The sequence below is a fragment of the Passer montanus genome, unplaced genomic scaffold (genome assembly GCF_014805655.1).
Source record: "Passer montanus isolate IOZ18808 unplaced genomic scaffold, ASM1480565v1 scaffold10, whole genome shotgun sequence".
In the NCBI taxonomy this organism is placed as follows: Eukaryota; Metazoa; Chordata; class Aves; order Passeriformes; family Passeridae; genus Passer; species Passer montanus.
Window position 1 is genome coordinate 28,766,007 of NW_024356505.1, and position 25,868 is coordinate 28,791,874.

A 25,868-nucleotide genomic window follows, 5' to 3' on the forward strand; every position below is an offset into this window, starting at 1 on the left:
GCATTTCAAAAAGACACCTGTTATTTTAAGTACATAATCATGGCCCAAAATGACAAAAGGTAAGACCTATAAAAATATTCATCCAATAGAATTGTCTAAATTTTAAAGTCTAATAATGTAATATATTAAAATAGGTTCCAAGGGACAGAGTTTTTTTGAAGTATTACCCTGGATAGTATCACAGCCTTTCTACATATGCATAGAATATTTCTTTGATTTCAAATTACTCAACTAGTTCAATTCAATAACTAGCCTAAAATCCAAGTGACCGAGTAGAACTTCAACACAGGAGTGTTGTTTTCATTTTCCTGTATACAAATGAAAAGGTAAGCATGAGAGGAAGATCTGATTGTTCTACTTTCTCAAAGGATGGCAAATTTGATGTGTTCCACTAAATTATCATGGAGGCTAGTATATAATTTTTTTCATGAAGCTACATTAATATTTACTAGTAAGTGTTATCATAGGAATGCACATCTGAATTTTATCTGAAATATAAAATTATTTATTACATTCTTTATCTTGCAATTCAAAAATTACTTACTACTTTCACTGAAATTAAGAGCAAAAATATTATGTTAAAAAATTTAAAGTTTCCTTTTATTCTTATCAAGAAAAGTTAAAAAAATAAGAAAATTCATGTTAAGCTATCCAACTGCTTATATCAGAATGTATGGAAGTACACTGTATATATTTGTAAGGAAAAAGTGTCATTAACTAAAAGGAATTAATGTCTTAAGAGAAGATGAAGATGTTTTAGGGCAAATACAAATCTAGAAATTTCTTTTCATGTAAATGCTAACAAATTGTTGTAAAATCTGGTTATTCCAAAACAATTTGACTTATGCAAGTTCTCTGTGCTATAGTGTAGTTTTACAGTTTTCATACATTTCCAAAATATGCAAGAGAGCATCACTGTACTTAATCCCCAGATTCAAAGAGAAGGCACAGATGGCCTTAGGTCAGGAGCCCTGATTAATCTGTAGTGCCCTTTTTGAGATGATCTAACATTTAAGGGCAGTTTAATGAACACCTCTATGTGCAACACCACAGTCAGGATGAACTTCAGCCTCTGTGGAACAGAGAGGATACCTGGAAGCCAGCTTGCAGACACACACTGGAAATTCAAACTCAAGCACACCTATTTAGCAACATCTCTTGAAAAATTTTAATTACCTAGAAACACTAATTAAAATGTGATTAAACTCATTAGAACAACCTAGCTGCAGAAGCAAGAGCACGATGTAGTTCTCCATTCCAGTTTCCAATGCCATAACAATTGCTGACCTTCCCTTTCCCACCTTTTGCAATAGCTGCAATAACCTAGCCTTGCTGTAGGCTTACAATTGTGACAATAACTGAGATTGAGACATCTGTTCAGAGTATCTTGTATCATGTAGGACCAACAAAACATTTATACAAAATGAATTCAATGAAGCTGTAAGTGCAAATCTCAGACCTGCTCCATTTGAGAGCACCTGACAACTATTCTTCTGATATTCTTTCAGTTTTGGTGGTGAAGAAAAAGCTTCCCCTGATTAAGAAATCAGTCTTAACACAAAATCCATGTATATTATCATGGCAAGCAATCAACAGCTCCGTGGCTCAGGAGCTGAACGAACTGGGGCTTTCTGAAACCCTGCACAGAGCCTTGTGGCTGGTGCTCAGTAAGCAGCAGCAATCATTTACCACCAGGTACAGAGACAGCAGCAAGAGGGCACAGCACTTGGACCACACAAAAACTGGCACTACCGGCTCTGCTGCATCTCCTTAAGGGCCTTCTCAGCTCATATATTTTTGGCAGGCTATGGATGCAAAACCAGCTCAGCAGAATACATGAAACACGGCATCATCTGAAACATAAAAAGACAAAATTTCCCTGGCCCACTCCTAAACAATACACAGATATTCCAAAACTTTAGTGTAAGTCTTTCAGTCTCCACAGCTCTCCTTGCACCAGAAAGGACAATCTTTCCAAACTGAATGAGAAAATGCAATATTTTTCCTTGTATTTCCAGGAGAAAAGACACACATCAACCTAACACCAGAGGAAGACCTATATCAATGCTTGTTTAGGCACAATAAACTGTGCTACCTTATTTGTTCTCCTCACTTTCAAGAAACCACACGTCTTCTTTAAAATACCTTCTTTAAATTAGCTCAGGAAAAAAACTAGTCATGGACAAACAGCAGAAAGAATGTCACATGTAAAGTCGTGAAAGGACCAAAAAAAACAAGGTGAAACTTGCTCTTATTAATCTGCAGGAGGTGTTGGGCAGCTGCCAAGTTAGTTAATTCAGATACACAAACAAGTTAATGATGACCTGAGGGAACAACACTGGATTTACACATGCAGGAAAAAAAAATACCATGCAGGAAAATATTAAGAAAATGAATGTACTCTATATGCTACTATTTCAAAAGCTTTTTAATTCACCAGATGGAACCATGCACCAAACAGAGAAGCAGAAGCTCCCCAAGGAATCCTATTGCAGTCCCCATTCCCATCACAGGATTGGAATTTGCAACACAAGCTTCAAAGAAGTAAAACTAAGAAGTCCCCTGGTTATAAGGGCTTTTGGAATACCCTATGATGCATCTTCTAGGGACCAAAATGTCTTATTGTGTTCAGCAAGTTCACATGATCTAAACAAGAAATGCTCAATTTTTTTAATTATCATAGAGTAATAGAGAGACAAAACCATGACCTGTTCTGAGTTTCCATTCAAGCTATAGTTTCTGTATTTTAATATCAGCAGTGGAAGCCTGAATTCTCTAAACAGGAAGGAAACACACTTGTTCACTCCTGGGTTCAAAGATGCATAAGAAAGCACTTTGTTTTCCAGTCAATTGCTGGTATTAAGTAAAAAACTATTGTCAGACTCTCTGACAATAGTGAAGTACTAAGAAATAGTAAGAGTGAAATTATTCACATTCTTAAAATGCTTTCTAAGTTAACTGCGGGAGAAGTAAAAGGCCTCACTTCTAGCTTCACGAGAAGACAAATCAGTTTACATCCTAAAGATGAGATCAGACTACTTACAAAAACACAGGACAGAAACATCTATATACCTCCTCACAAACTATTCCCAAAGTAATTGTATCATGTTCCTATTTAAAGTAATTCTATATTACATTATTTTCTGTTTTAGATAATTATCTAAAAACATCACAAAAAAGAACAAATATCTTGACACTTTGCCCCCAAAATAAAATGATAACACTTCCCAGTTACCGGAAATATCTGGTATGAACAGAATCACTGTATGTCTTTTGCTCCTACATTCAACCACATTTATATATTCCACTGCATTTTTATTTCATTTTGAAGATAGAGTAGAATGAAAACAGAACTGATGGTGGTCTTATTATGAATCAAGTATCTCCCCAGTAAGCCATCAACCCTTCTGCTGAATCAGGAAATTCAGAATTCAGCTGCAATGCAGGATTCCTACATTGCATTGAGGACAGGCCACTCAAAAAGAACTAGATTCTTCTGTCAACACAAGTTTATATCACAGGACGACCTCAAGTACACTCAAAACCAAACATTTTACATGTTGAACAATCACCCTTATAAAACAGATACAGACATTGATTATTGAAAAGTCATCTCCCTTTTTCCTTCTCACTGCCTAAGCCAGGCATTAAAACACTCCTTTGCTCTATTTGTCTTTCACACAGGCATATTCCAGTATTTTGAGGGCTATAACTTTCCTTAGGACCTTAGAAGCAGCTGTCCCAATCTTCCGTATTTCAGGTAATCCAGGTAATGATATAACAAACTTTGCTTTAGCAGTTGATAGAAGCACCATAAAATGTTCTGCTGAGATCCTAAAAAGGCACACCTCACTAATGATCCCACCAGACTTCTCTCCACTTTCTAAATGTTTTCATCTATGTAGTTTTTAGTTGTGTAGAGAGACTCAGCTGTCATTCAGAGGTCAAACTCATTTGTCACAAATCAGCTGTAATTGGCCTGTAGGAATTTAAATTTCTAAAGCAATACTTGAAATATTATTTTAGTGAGTGTAAGACACCCACACTGTCTCTTTAGGCACTTGTTAGCCATCATCAAGTCTGAACTGCAGCTAATAAAACAACAATTGCTGGTCTTGCCTGGGAATCACCTCCCGATTCCCATCACATGATGAGTACAGAAAAAAGGCTGAACAAAACCTTGTCACCCTCTTACACACTCTACAGCTGCCTTTTCAGTCCTACCTGAACAAATTGGAACCAAGGGATAAGAGACCATTCCATTCCACTCCACATGGAAATGCCTGATCTCAGTTGTTCTGTGACCAGTTTGATGTGATACTTTATGGAAAAGGAAGTTTAGAAAAATAAAACACCTGGGAAAGTAACTAACTTGTATTCTAGTATGAAATTATCAATACCTAGCACTTACTTGCAGTCACTTAAGTTTCTACTAATGCAGAATGTACCTGCAATCACTGCCTCCACTACTCTGTTTCAGTGCTTTTTGATCCACTTGTGAATAATGTGCACACAGATGGAAAATCAGCTTTGTGTCCTCAATACCAAAGCAAGTCATTGATAATCTGGTGAGCCAAGCCCAACAATTCACATTCCCCCACTGCTGGAAAGGCAAGGCACCACCTTCCTGACCAACAGACAACTCTGAATAGGAGATAAAAAAGTAACTAAGGAAACACCCCAAACCACTCAATACTCAGCCAGAGTGACAATCCACGAAGTACACAATTCTACCTTCAGGAGAGCCAGCACAGAGTATCTACTACACACTGAAGATGACACAAGTAAAAATTATTTCCTCCCCCACCCATCAGCAGCACAGCATCCACCTGGGTCAGACTGACTCTGAACTATCACCACTAATACTGACAGATTTGCAAAGCTCATTGTTGAACCCATTTTTTTGTTTTGACTTTTCACAATATGTTGTGAAAATAAGTTCTATAACTTAGGTCAAGTGTAAAGCATTTTTTTGCATTGTGTTCAGTACCCCAAATTCTCAAAATCATGAATAAATAATTTCCTATTAATTTCCTCCCCGTATCGTTCATGTCCTCCTTCAAGCACCTCTATTTCAAACCAAAATCAGTTTCTTTACTTTTTTCTAATAGAGAAGCCATTTCCTTATGTCCCCCATTACCTCTCTTTTTATTATAGTGGCTAAATATCCCAGAAGAAGCAAAATGTTCAAGCATTTGCAAAATTTTGGTGGGAAGTAATTTTGCCCAGAATTTTGGAAACATGCTGTAGATTTTTTTTTATTTGTATTCTGTGTGTGCAGAAACTCAGAAACATCACAACTTTCAGCAAGTATGTAGGAGGCAGGGCCCAACCTGCCCATACACAATAACTGGGTCACAGAATTCAACACCCATCTTGTCATGAGACTTGCAGAGGGTGATGGAACAGGGACACATGCTCTACTTCTGATTACAAAATGCTGCATCTCTTTTGTCTTTCTTGATTAGGGAAAAACAATGAATCCACAGCCTCACCACCCTGCTGCAGAGTTATCCTGGTCTCTCCACTTTTTAAGGCAAGCATTTTCCTGTCACCTAAACCTCAGAAGTGGACATTTTCTTTGTAGTGCAATTCCAAAACAAGCTTTCATAGTAACCCATGTTTAAAAAAACCCCAGTTTTTAAAGCCTAAGATGTGCATATACACACTTTTCTGAGCTTATCCCAGACAAAAATGAAACAAACCCATTTACAGCAGGATGAGAGATGGCATCACATGCCAAGTGCAGGAACTCCAAACTACTATGAAAGTGAGCACAAGCAGAAAACCTGTGATGTGAATAACAACACACAGGTTGCAACAATCAGCCATTAGCCATGAAATAAACATATAAACCCCCAGTACTTTAGTATTATGTTTAAGCATAAATGTCTGTTTTCCCTAACATATCTGTTGAATATGGCAAAGAAATGCAAGATCTTTACCTGTAGCTTGTGAACATTCGAGAATGCAACAGCCAAGATCATTTATTACAGAAAGCAGTCTCTCCAGAGTACTTTTTATTCATGTCATAACAAGGAAGTTGTTATTTTGAAACAAACTGGGTCATGTATAAGATCTATCTAACTTAAAACCCCAGAGCTACCATTTGACACTTTCTGTAATGTTTCTATAATGCTTTTCCCAATTAGGAAAGCAGATTTCACTATGTTCACATATTAAACCACAACCCTCTGTCACAAAGTCCTTCAGTTCAATACCTCCTTAAGCTATTCAATACCTCCTAAAGTTGCACATTACAGTCACTTCTTAACTGATCTAGAAATAAATACAATATTGACAAAAGGGCTAAGGAACACATTTAAGGCAGCAAATTTCTAACAGAGAAAACAGGGAAACAGAAAACCAAGAGATAAAGAATTCAGAATACTCATTAAAATTAAAAATGCCTTCTGCAATTACTCAATAGGAAGCTGAATAAGTCTATTCACTGAAATTAGCAAATTGAGTTTGCCTTTTATTCTATGAATTCTATTAATAAACAGACATCGTGATACAAAATAAGTCTGCACATGCACTTGCATCCATTTTCATTCTGTTTTGAACTGGAATGTCTTGTCTTTGCCAATTTATTAACAGAGACAGAAACATGACTATTTCTGCCTTTCTCTAGATGCATCTTCTTTCATCTGTCCTACACATTTACCTATGTTACATTTGTGACCAATTCCTGTATAAATTGGTAGATGTTTATATCCACTAAAAAATTAAGTATCTGATATTTTTATGAGACTGTTCAAAAGCAAATTAGAATATTCCTGTGTTTGGTTTTTGTTTTGTTTCTTGGGCTTTATATAATCATAGTGTCTAGTACAATCATGTCTTCACTTATTTTCTCTACACCTGATCAATCTGCCTACTTGAAAGAAGCAAGTTAATTTCAATTTGGAAGTTGTTTGTATTGCTAAAGCACGTTCTATGTAAGAAAACGTTCAGTTACTTAAGTCCTTAGCATCAGTAACTAAAACTGCAGCTTGTGACTTAGATCCCAATACAATAGATTTAGGTTGGAAGCATTGTGTATTTGGTCAACAGTTTCAAGACAGCTCCTTCAGAATTTTACTTGTGATTAAGATCTAATTCAAGGCTAACAAACTACACACCGTGCTGTAAAAAGCTAAGGGTTTTAGCTTTAAAACTAAAGTAATGTCTGCAAGTTCCAGGGCAGGGTTACTTGGAAGCCAAAGCACTGCCCGCTGTGAGCAGTCAGAGCGCAGCCAGCCAGCTCCGTGCCCTGACTGCTGCACACACCAGAGGCAGAGATCCCCTCAGCACCCCACTGCAGAAGACAATTCTCCACCAGGCTGGGGTCAAGCTGCCTTCTGATTTAGGATACTCTGAGAGAGAAAGCTTCAAGAAGTTCTCAGGAAGATTTGAGGGCAGTCACTAAGGGCTGGCTGGAGGTGGACCCCTATGAATCAGCAGGTAACTGGTGACTTAATGACAAGAGCAGACAGGGAAAGGACTTCTGAAGAGAGGTCTGGTACCCTGTATAGAACTCACCTAGAAAGAGGGATTCTGCAGAATAAAAAAAGAATGACATGATACAATCAACACTCTTGGAAATTCTTTGCAGCAGAATTCTGTCCCAGAGAGAAGTACAACCAGATCCTGTGTATTACAAGAACAGAGAATACATCACATCAATTGACAAAAGAGATCATGCCGTATTACTCCATAAGAAAGAATATATCCTAAAGATAGTACTACAGGATTTGAAATGACTAAGACTTAAATATAGCCTTGACATAATGCTGAATATGTAAAATATTTTCCTGTTTATGAGCTCAAGTGAGTGACAGAACAATGGTATCATTCACAGAAAATTATTAAAGGATATAAAAGGAATTTTAGAAATGGTAATGACATTATGTTATGAATAGTATTATTCAAGAAAGCAAGTTTTTTAAAATTACAAGTGTTTCCAATAATTTACTTGAAAACCAGAAATGATACTAACAAAATACTTTCCAGTGCAATTTTAACACTATTTTTTAAAACTTCACAGTATATATTCAGACATTGAAAGCAATGAAAAATTTACGTTTTTGTAATTGATGCAATCGTGGTTCTAACCAGGGACACTATATCAGAATAATTAAAGTGGCAATGTATCAAATCCAGTCTTGAACAAATGATTGTGCAATCTGCATCCCAAATGCATAAAAAGGGGAAACTGCTAGTGATGAACCAGGAAAACAACACAAAAAATTTAGCCTTTCTAAACTAAACCTAGATTTGTGCACAAAAATAAATTATTATTATTATTATTACTAATACTATTTTTTAGCTTTTTATTGAGCTTAACAACATGGTAAATAAAAAACAAGGGGTCTTACTTCCCTCTAAACAAACTACAATTTATTACCTTATTTTTTCTGTATCCCAACAGATCAACTAATGCAAAGCTTTCATCACCTATTGTCACCAGTGAGTGAGCAACTGAAAAAATAGGAAGAGGAAGCCCTTCCATTAAAATAATCCTAAAATAGTATCTGCCCAAAAATATCCACTTCAATTTTAAAAGAAATCCTAGCGCAGGTTGCCTTCAAGTAATGATTTATTGAGGAGGATGCCTCTGTAGCTTCTAAGTTAGGACTGACATTTGAACAAGACACACCCAGGCACAAGTATATCAAACTGAAGTAAGCCTGGTTTTCCAAGAAGACAAGAAAGGTACTTCTATCATCACACAAAATCTGGAAGGCAGGGGGTTCTCTGTTCCATTAATTCCACTGAAAGCAATGCACATTCACAAGAACTTCTAAAACAGTGTTCTTCAACTAACATCACTAGTTCTCCTGCTCCTTTTCTGATAGTTTCTTTTTTCAGTGCTTTTCATTATGGATATTAGGAGACAAAAGTATTAAACTTTCATACCAAGGAACACAACCAGCTCTCCCCAAATAGCTTCCTGCACAATTAGTCTTTTGGAAAATCTATCATGTTAATCACATTTCTCAGTGCCAGGTAGACATTGCCCAACTTCTTTAAGATCCCGTTGGATCAAGGACCAAGAGGTCCTTGACAATCAGCTACTCCTGCTTTCCCATCCAAGGAGCCACACAGTGTTCATTCTGAGCAGCAACAGAGAAGATTCTCTTCCTCAGATATCCTAATAAAGGTACTATCATCTTCTTGCCCCCACTTCTTTCTTCTGACTAGAAATAGAACAGTGCTTAGATCATCATGATCCTTTGTCCACCACTCTTAAGAGAAATTCAGTTATAGAGTCCAGATCTTTTTTCCAATATATTCTTCAGTCTTAAGGGAAATACATTATTTTGAGACAGCTACAGTATTAGAGAAACAACTGTGCATAAATAGCATTATCCTTCTTTATCCATAGCAGTAACATCCACAGTGCAGGCTCACTGCTTTTAGCAATTTCAGTGCTACTCAAAAGCAGAACTGAACCCAGAAAACTCAGGAATGTTCACTGGTTCAAGCAGAAAGAAATCTGTGTTTTAACTTTCTACCCCAGAGTACCAGAACAAATGATTGTTGGCTGCACAATGCAAGCCTTAGCCTGATGTTCATACTTACGTCTGCTGTTCTTCAGCTGTCGGACTGAAGAGGAACACCAATAAGCTACACAACTCTGCTAAAGCTGATTAAAATGCAAATGAGAATCAAACAACATGCAGAGGAATAACAAGCTTCTGAAAAAAAACCACTTATCTCAAAAACAAAAATTATGTTCCAGAGTGGTTCTCTTTATTCCTTAAAGCATTTGAACTGAATATCAGCAAATACCAGCTCATGAAAGAAGATTTAAATAAAAAGGTGTGTGCTAACATTGCAATACTGCTTTCTTACTTCTAAATAAAACTGAAGTAGAACACCACCACTTGAAATATTTAATAAGGCAGGAAATCTAAATCTCATATCCAGTTTTCTTTCACCAAAACCTCTTTATCCTCAACATTACAGTAACTTCATTTATTCTTAATATTAACAGGTGCTGTTTTAATTCAGTGCCAGAGACAGGATAGGACATAAGCATAATATTACATTTGGAAACATGAGTGAAATTTGGCAGAAGCTGCCGTGTTGAGGTATCTCAGACACAGCACATGTGCTCCTTGCTGTGAGCTGTGCCAGCTATGAAAACTAAACCACTTTAAGGCAAGATGTCTTGCAGATCAGATGTATGGGCTGCCCTTTCTTCATATTCCACACAATACAGGACACTAAAAGCAATCCCATAATGGCTGTCTGGGCCACACATTGTTTCTTTCTGCTTTATAGCCAACCTCAAAAGTGTGCAATCATACCAGTGTTCAACAAGTTTTTTTTAATCAATTCTGCTTCACAGCACCCAGGAATTGTATTTTTAAAGAAGTCATTCATGCATGAAGGAAACCATTGTCTCACACTGAGAAACACAGACGATTTAGCAGGCTGGAGCTAAAAATCAGCAGTTAGCATGATTATTTTATTTTTTTTCATTGAGGAAAGTTTTTCCCATTCTTTTTCCACTTCCAAGCTAAGCAACTCTTAAGAGCCAAAGTTGACTAAACTTCATTCTATCACAACTTTGCCCAGGTAGAAGCCTAACTTTTGAGGGTTATCACACAGGGAACCAAAACAACACAGAAAAATACAAAGAAAAAATTTTGAATTATTTTGAAGTTTAACAGTAAGTTTCACAGATAGGTTATCCTCTTCTAGGGTCTCCCATTCACTGTAATCTTGCCTTCTTTAACTGAGCAGAGTAGGAATTTTTTTGCAAATGTTTTATGTCACCACTTAGAAACAAAAAAGCAATTATTTAACTTTGCAAGTAAGTTCACAGTTGGGTTTTCCAGTATAGCCTGCAAATATAGGAAATATCTTTTATTTATTTTAAACCATAATAGCTAGAAATTCCTGTTTGTTTTCCTGTATCAGGATTCAAAAGCACAATGTCTGAAAAAAAATACATACATAAGGGGTTTAGGGAAAAAAAAAAAGGGGTAACGGGGGAAAAAAAAAAAAAAAGCCATTAATTGAAACAACTCAAATTTCATGCCCAGAAGTGATATGATCAATGATGGCCATTGCTATTCCATTTCCTTATTACATTATCTCAAGTTGTTAAAAAGTTTTCTGGTCAAACATTAAGTAGATAACAGTACTCAAACAACTGTTAAAAATATTACATTAGAATCATTTATATCCAGTCGCAGAATTTGCTTTCCTGGAAAAGCAAGAAGAATTGAATCAGTGTTTCAAGAGAACACACCTGACACATCAGCCTGCAGGATGCTTTGCACAGGACTGCCATATCCTCCCTGAGAGGAAGGTGACCATGGCACTTGGGGACACTGCTCTGAGGTGAGCACAGTGGTGCTGGGCTAATGGTTGCACTCGATGATCACAGAGGTCTTTTCTAATCTGAACCATTTGATGATGCTACAACAGTCAGAAATGCACCTTGATGGATTCCAGACAGCAGGCAAGAAGTGTGAATCTGCAGTCTGGTGATCAGATCCCCCACTTACACATGAACCACTGGGAAGAGAAAAATGTGGACTTGAAATCCCCCAGGCTGAGAAGGACCCAGGAACAAGGTCTCTTATTTCTTAGACTCATCAGCTAATTAACTGCTAGTCTGCTACATATAAGACAGGTACCCAAAGCATCTTCCTAAGAGAAAACTGCAAAAAGGGGTATGGGATTTATTTTCTGATAAATGTAAGTAAGGGTCATATGAATGTCTAAGGTATACCCTGGTTTCCTGCCAACCAGCTTCACTATACCAGTACTCCACATTACAGATTTCATATTCTAATCAGGAAATCAGAATCTCATCATCATATGGTCCATAGATACCTGCTTCCATACTTTCTTAGCCAGGAGCCTGAATGTTATGAGCTGCAGTGTTGAACATTACAAAGCCATTACAAAGCTGATACATAAACCTTCCACTGCATTTTAAACAATATTTGCTTTATTTTTTCCAACACAGCAGCCTTTAGGATTTTAAATGGGAAGAAATCAGGTCAGGTCTTCCTACTGAAGCCTTTTTAATTTTTTTTCCTTAAAATTTTGTTGCTAAATCCTGAAAAGTGTATCTGCCTTTTACACCTTCCATTAATATATTTCAAATATAAATGTCTGGAGACAACACTGATTTACTGAGAGCCTCACAAGTAGCAAGTGTTGATAAATATTAGTCAGAAAAATATTTAAACATAACTCCAGTTTTTGATTCCTTTGTAACAGGTCTCATTTATCTTTGATCACATATTTTAGCAGTAAGTCATTAAAAATGCACAAAGAATTTGTGCACAGATCAGCCAGAGAATACTGATCTCAACATTTAACAGCCTAAGGAAAAACACAAAACCACAAAATGGAACTCACGCACTTGAAGCAATCAAACATCTGCCTGCCTTTCAACACCACTTTGATAAGATTGTCTGTATTCCTAAATCAGAGGATATACCACAAGACCCTACTGTTTGAACAATCTTGCTACTCAAAGACAATTTTCAGAGTTTAAAATACAAAATTTTCTATCTGTGTTTCTGTTGGTGCACTGCAATAACAAGGAAGCTACTATTCACTTCTTTTATCAACAAGAGTACAATGAATAAGACACGCCCTTCTCAGAGAACTGGAAAAACCTGCTACTTGAAAGCTGAAAAGTCTCCAACTACCCATTCCTTCATTTTGCTCTACTTTCAACAGAACTGAGGGAGGCTGCAAGGACTTGGCCTTAGCCTAACAAAAATAAAGCTGAGCAGAAAAGCAAGGGCTGTGTATAAAAACACTGAAATAATTATAAAACAGTAACAAAAATCTATTTAAAATAAAAGGACAATCTTGGCACAAGATTGTTACCAACTGATGATGAATAAATTTAGATTGAACACTCTAAGCAGCTTCATCATGTTGAGGAATTTAGCACTGGAAGAGGCTTCTAATTAAAATAGTGACGGAAAAAGGCTCAGCTGCTTTTAAGACAGTGCTCCATATGGCTATGTCTGTATGACATAAAGCCTACAAGAGCATGAAAATAAACTTGATGAATAGGCAGGTCCTTTCCTGTCCCACGTTCCTAAGAGAACAATACCTGTCAAGCAAATAACATCATTCTGATACAACTCCAAGATATAACCATCTGTCAGGCAATACCCCAGAATAATTACACCACAGAAAGCAAAACCAGATATTAATACCACAGCAGGACAAACCTTGCCAAGAATAAACTTCACAGAGTATATTTTCATACATGTCTTAGACCCATAACCTCACTTCTCATAATTTCATGCTGCCTCTGCAGAAAGCACACCTCTCATGCAGTACTCACAAACCTGAAAGAGCTCAGGTTATTTGTCTCCACGCAACCAGGCATTCCTATGATCTGCACCCCAAGCATTCTGCACACACACAGCAGATCATCTTACCCCAAACAATATGATATCTAGTATGCTCAACGGGCCCTTGATTTGCTACAACCCTTACTATCTTCATCAGGAGAAGCCAGAAACTGCTTTGCTGTTGAAAGCTTCAAATTGCCACTTTTGCCCTCCTTAAACAGAAAAACTACAGCAATCATGAAGGTGTGAGACAATTGGTTAGATATGAACAGTCACAGAAATAACACATTCTATCAGACTAACCTTTGTAACCTGAAAGAGCAAATAGTGTTTCAGGCATACCAGCCTTTCAACTTGCATTACATCCAGAGATATATCCCTATTCCTTGCAAAACTGTTGTGGTTAAACCCATGGAAGTTTTTCAGAACAAAAATAAAACTTGTGTCTGAGCCATACGGTTTCTGTAAATTAATCTCAATGTGTATTTTACTTAGCTTTATTCTCTTAGTGAAGCACAGAGCATGGTAACTGCAAGACAGCGTTACAGTCATTTTTCAGTTTGTTTATATCACACCACGGCATTTTCCTACTATTTTAGTTCATCTGCTTATAACAGAATACCAGTGCTTTTTAACCCTGTCATCCAAACAGCATACACTCTTTTATTCACTATGAGAGCCTACAAATCTGATTCATAGTATATTCTAGACATACGACTGCATAATTCAAACAGGTCTGAGAGAAAGTCTGCTGCAGGATACCACAAAAGACTTCCCATTAGCCCTGCTGAGAATAAACAGACACATTTTCCTTGCCCTACCCCACTAACCTCAGCAAGCTGGTCCTTAGCAGCAGATGCCAAGCTCAAATGACCACTTTCACATGTTCATTGCAACTCCACATCAAGTCTTTGATCATTTTTCATCTGTAAGTACCAAAGAGATTTCTGCCTCTTGGCCTTTATACAGGCTCCTCATAGTCCACCACCTGATCTCCCTTGTACCACCAAGTGGGAATACTCATCTCAACTTAAGCTGCATTTCTCTCTGTCACATATAGAAAGGGATATATTGGATACTGCTAAGATAAATTTCAGTTAACTGCTTTTAGATCGTTTTGATTACTTTGCCATATACAGCAAAATACAAAACTATAACAATATCATATATATGGCCTCTGACAATTTTTGACATTCAGCAGTCTGATAGTAAAGTAAATAAACTGAAGGATGAAATCTACTTGAACTGGTTTTCATTTCTCTAAATATTACAAAATTATAAGTACACAAATTGCTTGAAGTATAATTCATTTTTGCAGAAGCTTACCTTCAAGTGGAGTAAAGTTACTAAGAATATTTTGTATCACAAAATGTCTTCCCCTTAAGATAAGCACTAAAAAAAGGGAAACTGAACTATTCAGAAACACTGTAAGCACACAAAAGAAAAAGCTGTCTATACAAAACTAACTTAGAGCACTCAGAAAATACGCACATGCTAAGAACTGCACCCATCCCAAAATACTCATGCTTTGTGTCTTCTGCTTCTTCCAAACTGCACCCACAAACAATTTACAGAATTCCCTCTCAGACATTCTGATTACTCTCCTACACTCACCCCTGGTCAGTTTACAGGCAGCCTGAATTATTTTGCTGCATCACTGCAATGACAGTAAAGGAATGCTGTGTCTCAAGTAGCACAGCCATTTTTTGGTACATTATTTTGAAACAATACTTTCTGAAATACTGCCTTGGAAATATGACTAGGGGATCTCAGGAGTAGTTGTTTATGCTAGGCTTCAGGCTGATAGTCACAAAAACTTGGTTTTTATTGGCAAGGTTCTTCTTTCTTCATTTATATTTAATTCCAAGTTTGTAAAACTACATAGGTAATTCTGAGAGCTGGTTAAATCCCATGCCAAGTCATAAGCCAAAGAGTCCCATGAAAATAGGTCAGATCAAGAACTCTCTGATAAGACATCAGCAACACAGAAAGAAATCTGCCTCACACTGACTGCCAGAACACAGCCCAGTTTAGCTCCATGGAGGAAACCTCTCAGCATTACTGAAGGAACGGCTACAAGGAGAAGTCCAAGCCAGCCTGACAATAGTTTGTTCTCCCTTCAGCATTGTCTAACAAAGAAAAGGAAACTGAGAACATTGTGCCCCATGACAATGCAATTTACTGACTGGGAACCACTGACCTAGGCTGGGGTATCACTGCATCAATTCATGTCAGGGCTGAAGCCTGTTCCAAACCTGGTGATCTGAACAGCTCATCCCTTGACCCTTTAGAAACAGCTTTTACTTAAAGTTTTTACCATCCATCCTTTGTTACAAGATTCCTGTATGATCTAGTGGATTAGCTGAGCTTTTCCTTTAGCTTTAGTATTTCCAGAACTACTTCTCTATTCCCTTCCAGCATAAGTTCAGAAAAAAAAAAATATCCTGAAATGTGCTGATTCTACTAAAAGAATGGCAAGCATCTGACATTTTCCTTTCTGCACCTCATCACACTCTATTTTTTTGCCTGGCCTGAGAAAGGTTTCCCTGATGAGGAAGGTGGGGAAGACTCATTAGTGAGAGGAGTTTGATGCAACAATCATCAAACTCAAGGTCAAATGTTTCCCTTGGTAACAGCTGCACGTATATGCCCACACACATTCAGTCTTCTTACAGTGAGGACTGTCTTGTACTTAAACACATACATTATGAAAGAATGTTTTGTACAATAGAGTGCATATGAGGAAGAGTTTATGCATAGAAACATCCAAGCAGCCCCCTCCCCCCCAAAAAAAAAGATTATCTAACCACAAAGAAGAGAGAAAATATGTCATTTCCCATGTGTTTGTAACTTCTAGTTTCTAGATTTGTGAGTCGATCTGAAACATGTAAACACTGGATTTTGGATTACCTTTCCTATTATAACATAGTAAAAAAATCACAAGATTTAGCACAAGGTAATTAGACATTAGGCTTTCGGTCAGGCTGTGGCATGTTCTTCTCCACTGGCAAGGCAGGCTGTCACACACACCCATATCAAATCTCACATCTCTAGTCAAGCATTTAAGTGGGGAGGTAACATCTTGGCATACTGCTCAAGAATGAGTTTTCAAGAAGAAAAGGTCATATTATAACTTACTAATTCAGAACAATATATTATTTAATGCCTCTAAAATGCATTCCAAGAACTACAGAGGGATCTATTTCTTTCTAATGGCAGCAAAATATATACAGTGGAAGGTATATATTCTCTTAATTTCCATTGCTCAGGAGATAATATAAGGAACTACAGTAGAGAGACAATAACAGTTGTTAAAGCAGAATCAAAACCTAGCCCTGTTGAGAGAGGAAGAGGGTGACAATATGGTTTTCATTCGTGTGTCATGGCCAGCACATTGTAAGGCCCACACTAATTGGAGGGCACCAAGGGAAGGTTTAGCCTTTGCTCACTGTCCTCAAATGCACACCTAAAAGTAAGGGAAATCAGCATTTGAATTTGACCTGCCAGTGAATGAACCCCAGTGCCAGGACAGGGATGAAGTGTGGCCTCTGTAGTGAGGACACTGTCCTTGCAGCCTGGGAGCCAGGAGCAACAGAAGCACGATGGAATCCTGCAGACAGACAGCAGCAACTCCAACCACGCCTGTGCAGGCACTGGAAGAAAGACACACTCTTATTTTTATCCCACTGCTGAGTGACCTTATGAGCTGCAAATTAGCAGCTAAACAAATGTCTAACCATAAGTATCACACACAAGATGAGATTTGCTTTTAGACAACTGAGGATAACTAAATTTATTACATGTGGGCAAAAGTAAGAGATCTCAATTAAAACATAGCTGCTCTGACACAGTAGAAACTGTTCATGCAGACACACTGAACAGAAGGTCCAATTACTTAATACTTCCCTGTTACTATGGTCTGTTAGTGTTAGCCCATATTAATGTGCATGTATGTTCTCTTGTCAGCAGTATGGAGATACTCCATTCATATTACCAAGGTGATTTTTTCATAAAATACTCCATTCATATTACCAAGGTGATTTTTTCATAAAATCATAGAATGGTTTAGGTTGGAAGGGACCTAAGAGATCACCGAGTTCCAACTCCACTGCTGTGGGCAGGGATACCCCCCACTAGATGAGGTTATTTAAGACCTCATCTGACCCAGCCTTGATCCCATCTCTCTGCCAGGGATGATGCATCCACAGCTTTGGTTTTTTCTTCCTGAAGTACCCACCATCCCAAGTGAACAGCTTGTGAACATGTACAACACACCTCCTGGCACTACACATCACTCTAAGACTTTCACCTGTGATGACAGCAGGTTTGTTTTAATAAGCTGCAGTGTTTTGATAAGTAATGCATGTGTCTATTCAACTGATACATACATTTTAAATATTAATGCTGTATCAAAGCCAAATGAAAGCTTTGGAGAAGACAGAGTAAGTGATTTAATAAGGTAGGACATTTAACTCCCTGATGTAAGTTAGCAGCACTTCAAATGGTGAGCTCAGTCCTTGGATAAAAAAACCAAAATACCTCTTGTTTTCTTACAAGTGTAATTGCTATTACTCACAGGAAGTCAAAACAGCTATCTGTAATTCATTAAATAGTGTGGTAAAGCTGAAAGTCTGAGGAGTAAAATACAAATCCAACATTAATGAAATGACATTTACTCAACAGCCATCACAGATTACACGTCCGCCTACACAACAAAGCTACAGAATTAAACATTGTGCTACAATTGCTGTCTGCCTCTATTCACAGAGCACTGAAACAGTGTATTTACCTAAACCCATCTTCCTACAGGATGCTTTAGTTCTGGACCATAAGCAAAAGCTAACACCACCTTTGGTTTGCCGACCCAGAAGTGAACCACTGGGGATAGAGTTATTGGGTTGAGATGATCCATCTTCATATGACACATGGGTTATGTTCCTCTGTACTTTTTACAGTCAGTTAAGGTGATAATAACCAACCAGAACAGATTTGGTCGCATACACACCCTAGACAACTCTTCTCTAAATATTAAAAGAAAAAGAGCATTTGGCAAAATTTCTTACATTCCCTTGGTGTTCTATGACTTATTAAATATAATTAGCAGATCAGCCAGCTTCCAAGAAAAGGTTACTCAGTTTGAAAACCTTTCCTAACAGGTATTACCTAAGACTCCTGTGCTGTGTGAAATGTGTGGGCTTGTTTTTTCTCAAAATCCAAATACTTGTCATTTCAATACCTGCACATGACTCTTTAAATCAGGTATCTACAAAAAAAAAGTATGTTTTATAGCTCTGATAGAGTATCTTTCTGTACCTAAAATATTTAACATCTTCTTCCACAGCCATGTCAGTTGAAGAGACTTATTTTTAGACAAATTTCTGTATTGGTTTCTTACACCCTTCTGTTCCCATCCCAAGTTTTTTTTCCTTTGTAAAGGGAGATATTTAATAGTCCTAATGTATCAATGTGACCAAGTTTAATAAAAGGCCCTAATGAGAAGGAATCTTCACTATATTCATTAAGTAATAAATGCACATGTCATGAAATTGGGATTTGAGATAATGTTTAATACAGTACATAGTGTTAGAAAAGTTTTTATAGCTTCTGGAAAGCAAAAGCCTTCATAGCTGGCACAATGAAGTTTTCAGCTTTACTCCAGTTGACAATATGGTCATTTGACTCCCAGTAAGTCACTTGTAACTTGTCCCTTTTAACTTCCCTCCTCTTATAACTGCCTTGTGAATCCTTCCCTGGTGGCACTCACAGCAGAACTTTGCACATCTAACTGCTCAGGAAGATATTTTCCTCTCCAGCTGCAGTCCAGAAAGCTGCTATTTCCAGTGACAGCTTCTCCCTCAGTCTGGCTGACAGCATGCCCACCATCCAGTAGAAGCAGCATCTTCCAGCATCTCTAAACAGATGGAGACTACAACAACATTCAACGATCTACATTTGCAAGTTGCAGCCATGGTTCTAAACAAAGGAGAACATCTGTCTTTTCTACACTCAATATAAAAATGTGTTTGCTGGACAACTGATCTCTATCTTGCCCCAGTACTCAGCTGCTGCACGATTTTTGCTCTCCATTTTAACCACAAGATTTCTTGAAGGCAGCCAATCTTCCCTGGGAAGCACCCAGGGTGTCTCACCAGGTTCCACAGCGCAGACACATGACTCTCACAGCAGTCAGATGAGGGACCAAAGGCACCCTCCAGCACTTGGCTCAAAGCATGCCATTCACAGTTTTATCCTCTGAGGTTTGCTTGCCATTTCGATACCCTTGCTCAGACTGCTGGAGGCAGCTGGAAGGTGGTCCAAGTCACCGTCTGTATCACATTTCAAACACTCAGACAAGCTTTCGAAGCAGAGTCACGCACTGCAGCTCAAGCCCTTTCAGGCTTGTTGGGCTGTAGTACTTTTGTCATTTCAATACCAAGACAAAGTATAGCACGTATAATTTTGATGTTTTAAAGTCACATATTTGGATCCTTGGAGAAGTAACCAGTCTTTGAGTAAGAAGCCTACAAGCTATGGTACTGGATGTTTCCATCCCCACAGGAAATTAAATGCTGGGACTGAAGTTACAGGTCAGCTCGATGTGTACTGGAGGTAATGCAGATTTACTGAATCAGTTAACCCTGGAGACTAGGCAGCAAAAGGCTCCTTTCAGGGTCTGGGATTCCCAGATGGCAAGAGAGCAGCAGCAGTGTGAGGACAGGGTGTGCCCCAGGCAAGACAACTAACAAAGGGCTGCTGTTTGTCCTGGTGGGAGCAGCACTAACTGCCTTGGGCTGGGTAGGAGGGAAAGCATTAAGGGAGGAGCAAGGATTTTCAGATATGATTTACATTAGCGATTTCACACCTTCATGAAGCTTTAGCCTTCATTCACCTTAACTAGGCAGCAAGCTGCTCAATGAGCAGCTGTTTTGGTCACTTCTCCAGCCTTGCTGGTTCCAAGATGATGCAGCTCTGGCGCTCCCCCTTCCACATGCACATTTCAGCTACAATGCAATCCTAACACAGAAGTTAACTGTGTGCACAGCTTCCCAAATGACCCAGATTACAATGAGATAATTAACTGCTCATGAACGGCTATTCACTGAAAACGTCTATCACAGTATCTGGTAAGCCACTGAAAATCTTCATTATTGTATCTGTTAAATCTCCGAAGAAATTCAGGACTGTTTCTTTAGATTCAGAATTAGACCAGATTTAGTTCTTGTTTTCCAAGACTCTCCTGACCGTGATAAATAAGCAAAGCTTTATATCAGCTGAACTTGTAAGGTGTTTTTTAAAACCACAAAAAGCCCTCCCCATATGCCAGCTGAAGCTTCTGATTCAGTCACATCGATGTGTGAAATAAATATACTTCACTCTCATGTATAATTAGCAATGTCAAGTCTGTTTCTTTAGATAGCATTCTTGGCATATTGTCTGTGAAACAGCAGCTCTGCACTTCATATCTGAAACTACTTTGTTCCTCTCAGAACAGCTTCACAGGCTAAACCAAGCTCAATCCACTGAACAATACATTATGAAAGCAATAAAGGTTTTCTATGCTCTTTTTATACATGGATGTGTGAGTTCTCAAACTGAGACACAATTAATAGCTCTGATGCAGTTTTACCCTATGCCTGAACTTGCTACAAAATTTATAATGCAACATGTTTCGAAGTCAGTCCCCACTAACTACTGTTGGCTGTATTTGCAATACTTCCCTATTTTTTCAAAACTTCTCCTACTATACATGATGAAATAACATAAGAAATTTTAGTCATTCTTGACTCAAAAAAGAGGCTGTCTTTACAATAAAGCAGTACACAATTAGACAACACACAATACTTATACCATATAATGGTACAACACTTTCACAACTTTATTAATACTAAACATGATATTAAATTATTCTTAATTCTTATTCTTTAATACTGATCTACACACACCTATTTATTGCTCAGGATGGCAGAAAACAAGCAACAGCCTAATTCAGTATCAGAAAACAATGAGCAAGAGTCATCACAAGGGAGTCCTACCTGGATAACTCTTTTCACTTCAACAGCAGCATAAGATAATGCATTTTTCAGATTGCCAAGCTGAGAGTCTATGGAATCTGAAAGAAAAGGGAAAGGGTAATAGTAATATGACATTCTAGTCAGTACTGGACATACTACATAGTTGCATTCTTTTCCTTATAATTGTTAGGAGAATAAATTTAAATTAGTTAACTTCCAAATATCTGATTCTCTATGCAACTTGGAAGAAACAAGAGAAGTCAAAAGACTTATTTTAGCTGGGGGGAGAGAGGACTTTAAATTGCATAGTTATTCTGCTTCCACACTTGTTCTAGATAAATTAGTCTTAAAATTATAATTAAGCAAAGTAATTATTTAAAAATGGGTACAGGTAAGCTTTATCTAACATATAAACACCTGTAAGACGTCAGATGTAGAATCCCATTTTAAACATGAACAATAGACAAAATCTGATACAAAATTTTAGGTGCAAGCCTTCTACCACTGCACTGAATGTCTCCACATTAAAAAGCCCTTCTTGCCTGTAGTAAAGATTTTCATTTCTTTGCTTCATGATAGCTAATGCTATCTCTGCCTTGAAAGTTAGCAATAAGCTTTAGGCCATAACCGTCTGTGCACACCAATATCAAGCAAATGTCCATTTTGTGCTGCCTACTGGTCCTACCCCAGGTCTCCCCTTGGCAACAAACTGCAGAAGTGGAGCAGCAGACCATGGAACACAGGTAGGGGCAGACCTGGTGTGTGTGTGGCAAGCACCTGACAGGCAAAACAGGATCAAGGCAGGCCAGTTCCTTCCATGTTCATATGTCACCATCTCCTCTGCACACTGCAAACTACAATACAGTTCCTATCTCCAATTTATATTACATATAATATAACTCCTCTTTAATATGGTTTGTAGTTACAGTTTATGGACTGATTCAACTATTATCTTTAAATACTGATGTCACTGAGGAGAGAAACAATGAGTTCATTTCGTGAGCTTTTCGCTGCAGGCTTATTACATCACTGACCAAAAAAAAAAAATGCTGGCCGCTGTAGCAAGAAGTGATTCCAAGAGATTAAATAGATTGAAAACCCTCTTATATTAGCAGCTCATCTTTTCTTCAGAGCTTACAACTGTGAGATAAGATTGATTCTAGCCATGATTCATAATGTAGATTGATAAAACATTTTCAGGACAAAATCTGGAGTCCCAAAGGCTAGACTGCTTAATGATACTGCTTAAGAACACATGGAATCTGTTAGCCTGCAAAGGTGGGGGGAAAAATTCAAGTTGTGTTATTTGGTAGTTAAGCATAATAAAAGCAGATATTCAGAACATCAAAATTTTGTGCATATTCAGACGCCTTATTTTTCATTTCTGATGGGTTTCCCCTAAATGCAAGAGTGCCAGCTAAAATAAAGAGCATGTCAATGTATCCATCATCTACTTCTGTCTTTGAAAACTTATTTGTCAAGGAACTTTACTGAACACCTCATGGTAATGCTTAAAAACAATTCAGTAAAACACAAAAACATGGCATCAGAGCTGTTCTCAGAACTGCCATATGGCCAACATGACATGGGACAGAGCTAGTGGTCCGGGCTGTCAAGGGCTTTTAAGGATACTGCAGTGTAAGTTATTTGAAGTGTATTAAGTAATGTTTGCGCTCTATTTCTGTAATACAGGGCAAGGTACTGTATTAGATAAGTATATGATATCACTTGTGAAAGAAATGTCCACAATCCACTGAAAGCAGGTATAAATAAATTCAGCGTTATTATTGTGCTTCTGAGACTAAAATCAGGAGGACACAATTTAATATATTCCATCTTTTCTTTAACAAACTAAAGCCAGCAGCAAGCAGGAGATGAGGTCAGGAAGAATACACACACCATAGCCTGGGATTAAACTGCATTAGCACAGCTATGTGGGAAGCTTTCATAACTCCTACACATAATTCATGTAGTTCTAGATGGTCAAACTTGCTTAACTCACTGCAACAACTTTCCAAAACATACTCTACAAGGCAACTAACAGACACCTTGCTAGCAGCAAGACTGGATTTTTTTCCTGCTTCTACTCATTATCATAGCAAGTTCCACATTAAAACTTAAAAAGAAGAACTAGTTTGGAGGGAAGACACTACTGAATGAGTTTTTATGGACCCATTCTGCTCCCTTCCACATGCCAGAATTAAATTAAAGGCTCACGGGTGGCCCAGGTGCTTGCCACACAGAATGGGAAGATTCAGTGCATGACAGCAGAGTTTCAGTGAAAGGCAGCATTGCAACATCATAAGATGGGAGATGCAGCAGATTTCACATCTTCTTTGTGAGAAGCACAGTACTCCTGCAAGGCACTCAGGAAAGGACTGGAAGTTGCCACTTAGAAAACATACTTGTGACCATTTCCTATCAGTTGTTGGGATGTTAACAAAAATGCAAATAAACTTCCAAAGTAATAGCACATTCCTTCGCCTCTTTTTCTGTACCTCATACTGACTTTTACACTGTACTTTTAAAAACTTACAGCCCTGACATGTGCCTAATTTAAAATTTAGCTTCCTAACAACATGCTCCTACACAGAAAACATTTTATTACAAACACAAAACTGCAATACTAACTCAAGTTCAAGGTCCATGTGACACAGTATCCTGTGTCTAATAGGTACTGCTAGTGGGTGCATAGAGAACAAGAACAGAGTAAACATACAGCTACCATTCCCTGATGTACTTTGCCAGCCGACAGCAATCTGCAGCTCTGGGATTTCCCGTCTCCTTTTAAGTGTACACATGTAAATATAAACACATTCACAATAAAGCCCAAACCTAGTCGATGTCTGAAATCATTTAGATCAAGTCCTCAGCATTTGGGTTACTGCTTTACTCCTTTTCATACAGATGAATAAACTGGCACAGTTGAAACTGATGACTCTCATTCACTCATTTCCTAACTCTGCATGATTAAATCACAAACCCTAAATTCACTGTTGTTTTAAGACAGCTTTTAGAAGCTAAATGCAATCACACACCCTGAATGCAAAAAATCTTAATCCAAACAGGAACATCTAGTAAAATCCTAATGTTAATTCTAAGTGAGATTATAGATTTGATCAACCACATCAAATAAGGACAAAGAATACTTTCAGTAAGTGAATAACCTAGTAGTAAATTAAGTATGCTATCTCTATAAAAATGGCCAAGATATAAAATCCCTGCATAAAAGAAACCAGATGGATGATAATACTTCATACGAAAATTCTAATTATTATATTTTAAAATGAACACCTACAAAACAACATGCCTCATTAAAAGGCTCCTGATCTAAGTAAACTTAAAATAAGAACTCCAGACCTCATCCAAGAAACCTAACCATAAAAAAACAAATTCTGAATTCAGCTACCAAAGATAGCCATGAGGTCTAATGATGTTGATCACCACTGTCCAGACTGTTTAGTCTTCCTCAAAGGGAAGAATTCTGGTGCTGGGTGCTATGGTTTAGTGCTTTATGGGTTACAGTGATAGTGTTGATGGGTTCATGGTTGGACTTGATCTAAATGTTCTCTTCCAACCTTGCTGATCCTATGATCGCTGAAAGCTACTGCCCCTGAAGTTATTCTACAGTTTATTTAGAGGGAATAAAAAGCAAAGATATGGCAGGCTGTTTAAGAAATCAAATCAATTAAGAAGCTTTGGAAGCACAGTTCTTATAAACATGTTGTTATAAACACAGGCAAAGTAAAAGGAAGCTAGGAATACAGAAGTGAAAGCACACAAGTAGCATGCAAAGGCACCTACTGCTCTTCCCAGCTCTTTCCTCAAATATCTCTACCTCTCCACACGGAACACGCCAAATTAATAGCTATTTATTGCTCCACGCAGATTAAACGTAGGCATTAACAGGAGCTGGCCTCACAGGTGAATTAAGTTATTACCAGCCGATTCATAAAAACGCCTCCTGTTCCCGATACCCCATAAATTGAAGTTGATAGGTCTCCAGAGCCCGGCTGCGCAGCCCGGTGTCCCTTAATGGCTCACTCACATCCATTACTCGCCAGAACGAGCTCTGCGCAACGAATCGCGGCAGCCCGGCAGGTTTTAAAAGCCGGAGCACTCGCCGCGATTAGATCCACCGGGAGCTCCCCCGCCCGCTCGGGCGCTGCCCGCGGGGGGGTCCCGGGCACGGAGCCGCCCGCCCCGGGAGCCCCGCGGGCAGCGAAGCGGCTCGGGGGGCTCCCCGGGGGGACGGCGGCGGCCATCTCGGAACCGGCGCCTCCACCCCCTGAGGGATGAGCTCCCTGAGGGATTAGACCCCTCATGGATGAGTCAGTCACCTGAGGGATGAGCCCCCTGAGGGGTTAGACCCCTCATGGATGAGCCCCCTGAGGGATGAGTCCCCTCATGGATGAGTCAGTCACCTGAGGGATGAGCCCCCTGAGGGATGAGCTCCCTGAGGGGTTAGACCCCTCATGGGTGAGCCCCCTGAGGGGTGAGCCCCCTGTGGGATGAGCCCCCTCAT

At 38.4% G+C, this 25,868-nt stretch overlaps 1 protein-coding gene across 2 annotated transcripts in view; it reads right to left on the reverse strand.

Annotated features, from left to right (window-relative positions):
- The window catches only part of MPP7 (membrane palmitoylated protein 7), a 147,373-nt gene extending 121,948 nt beyond the window's left edge, over positions 1-25,425 (reverse strand). Inside the window, exons 1-2 of one of the 2 annotated variants that reach the window (XM_039709830.1) lie at positions 25,392-25,425; positions 21,365-21,441 (exon numbers count right to left, since the gene is read on the reverse strand). The gene's annotated coding sequence lies outside the window, so the exon portion shown is untranslated. Of the gene's footprint in view, positions 1-7,524; positions 7,633-8,389; positions 8,440-21,364; positions 21,442-25,391 lie in introns of those variants that run through there. The other variant, XM_039709823.1, reaches the window with a different exon arrangement.
- Between the last annotated feature and the right edge of the window lie 443 nt (positions 25,426-25,868).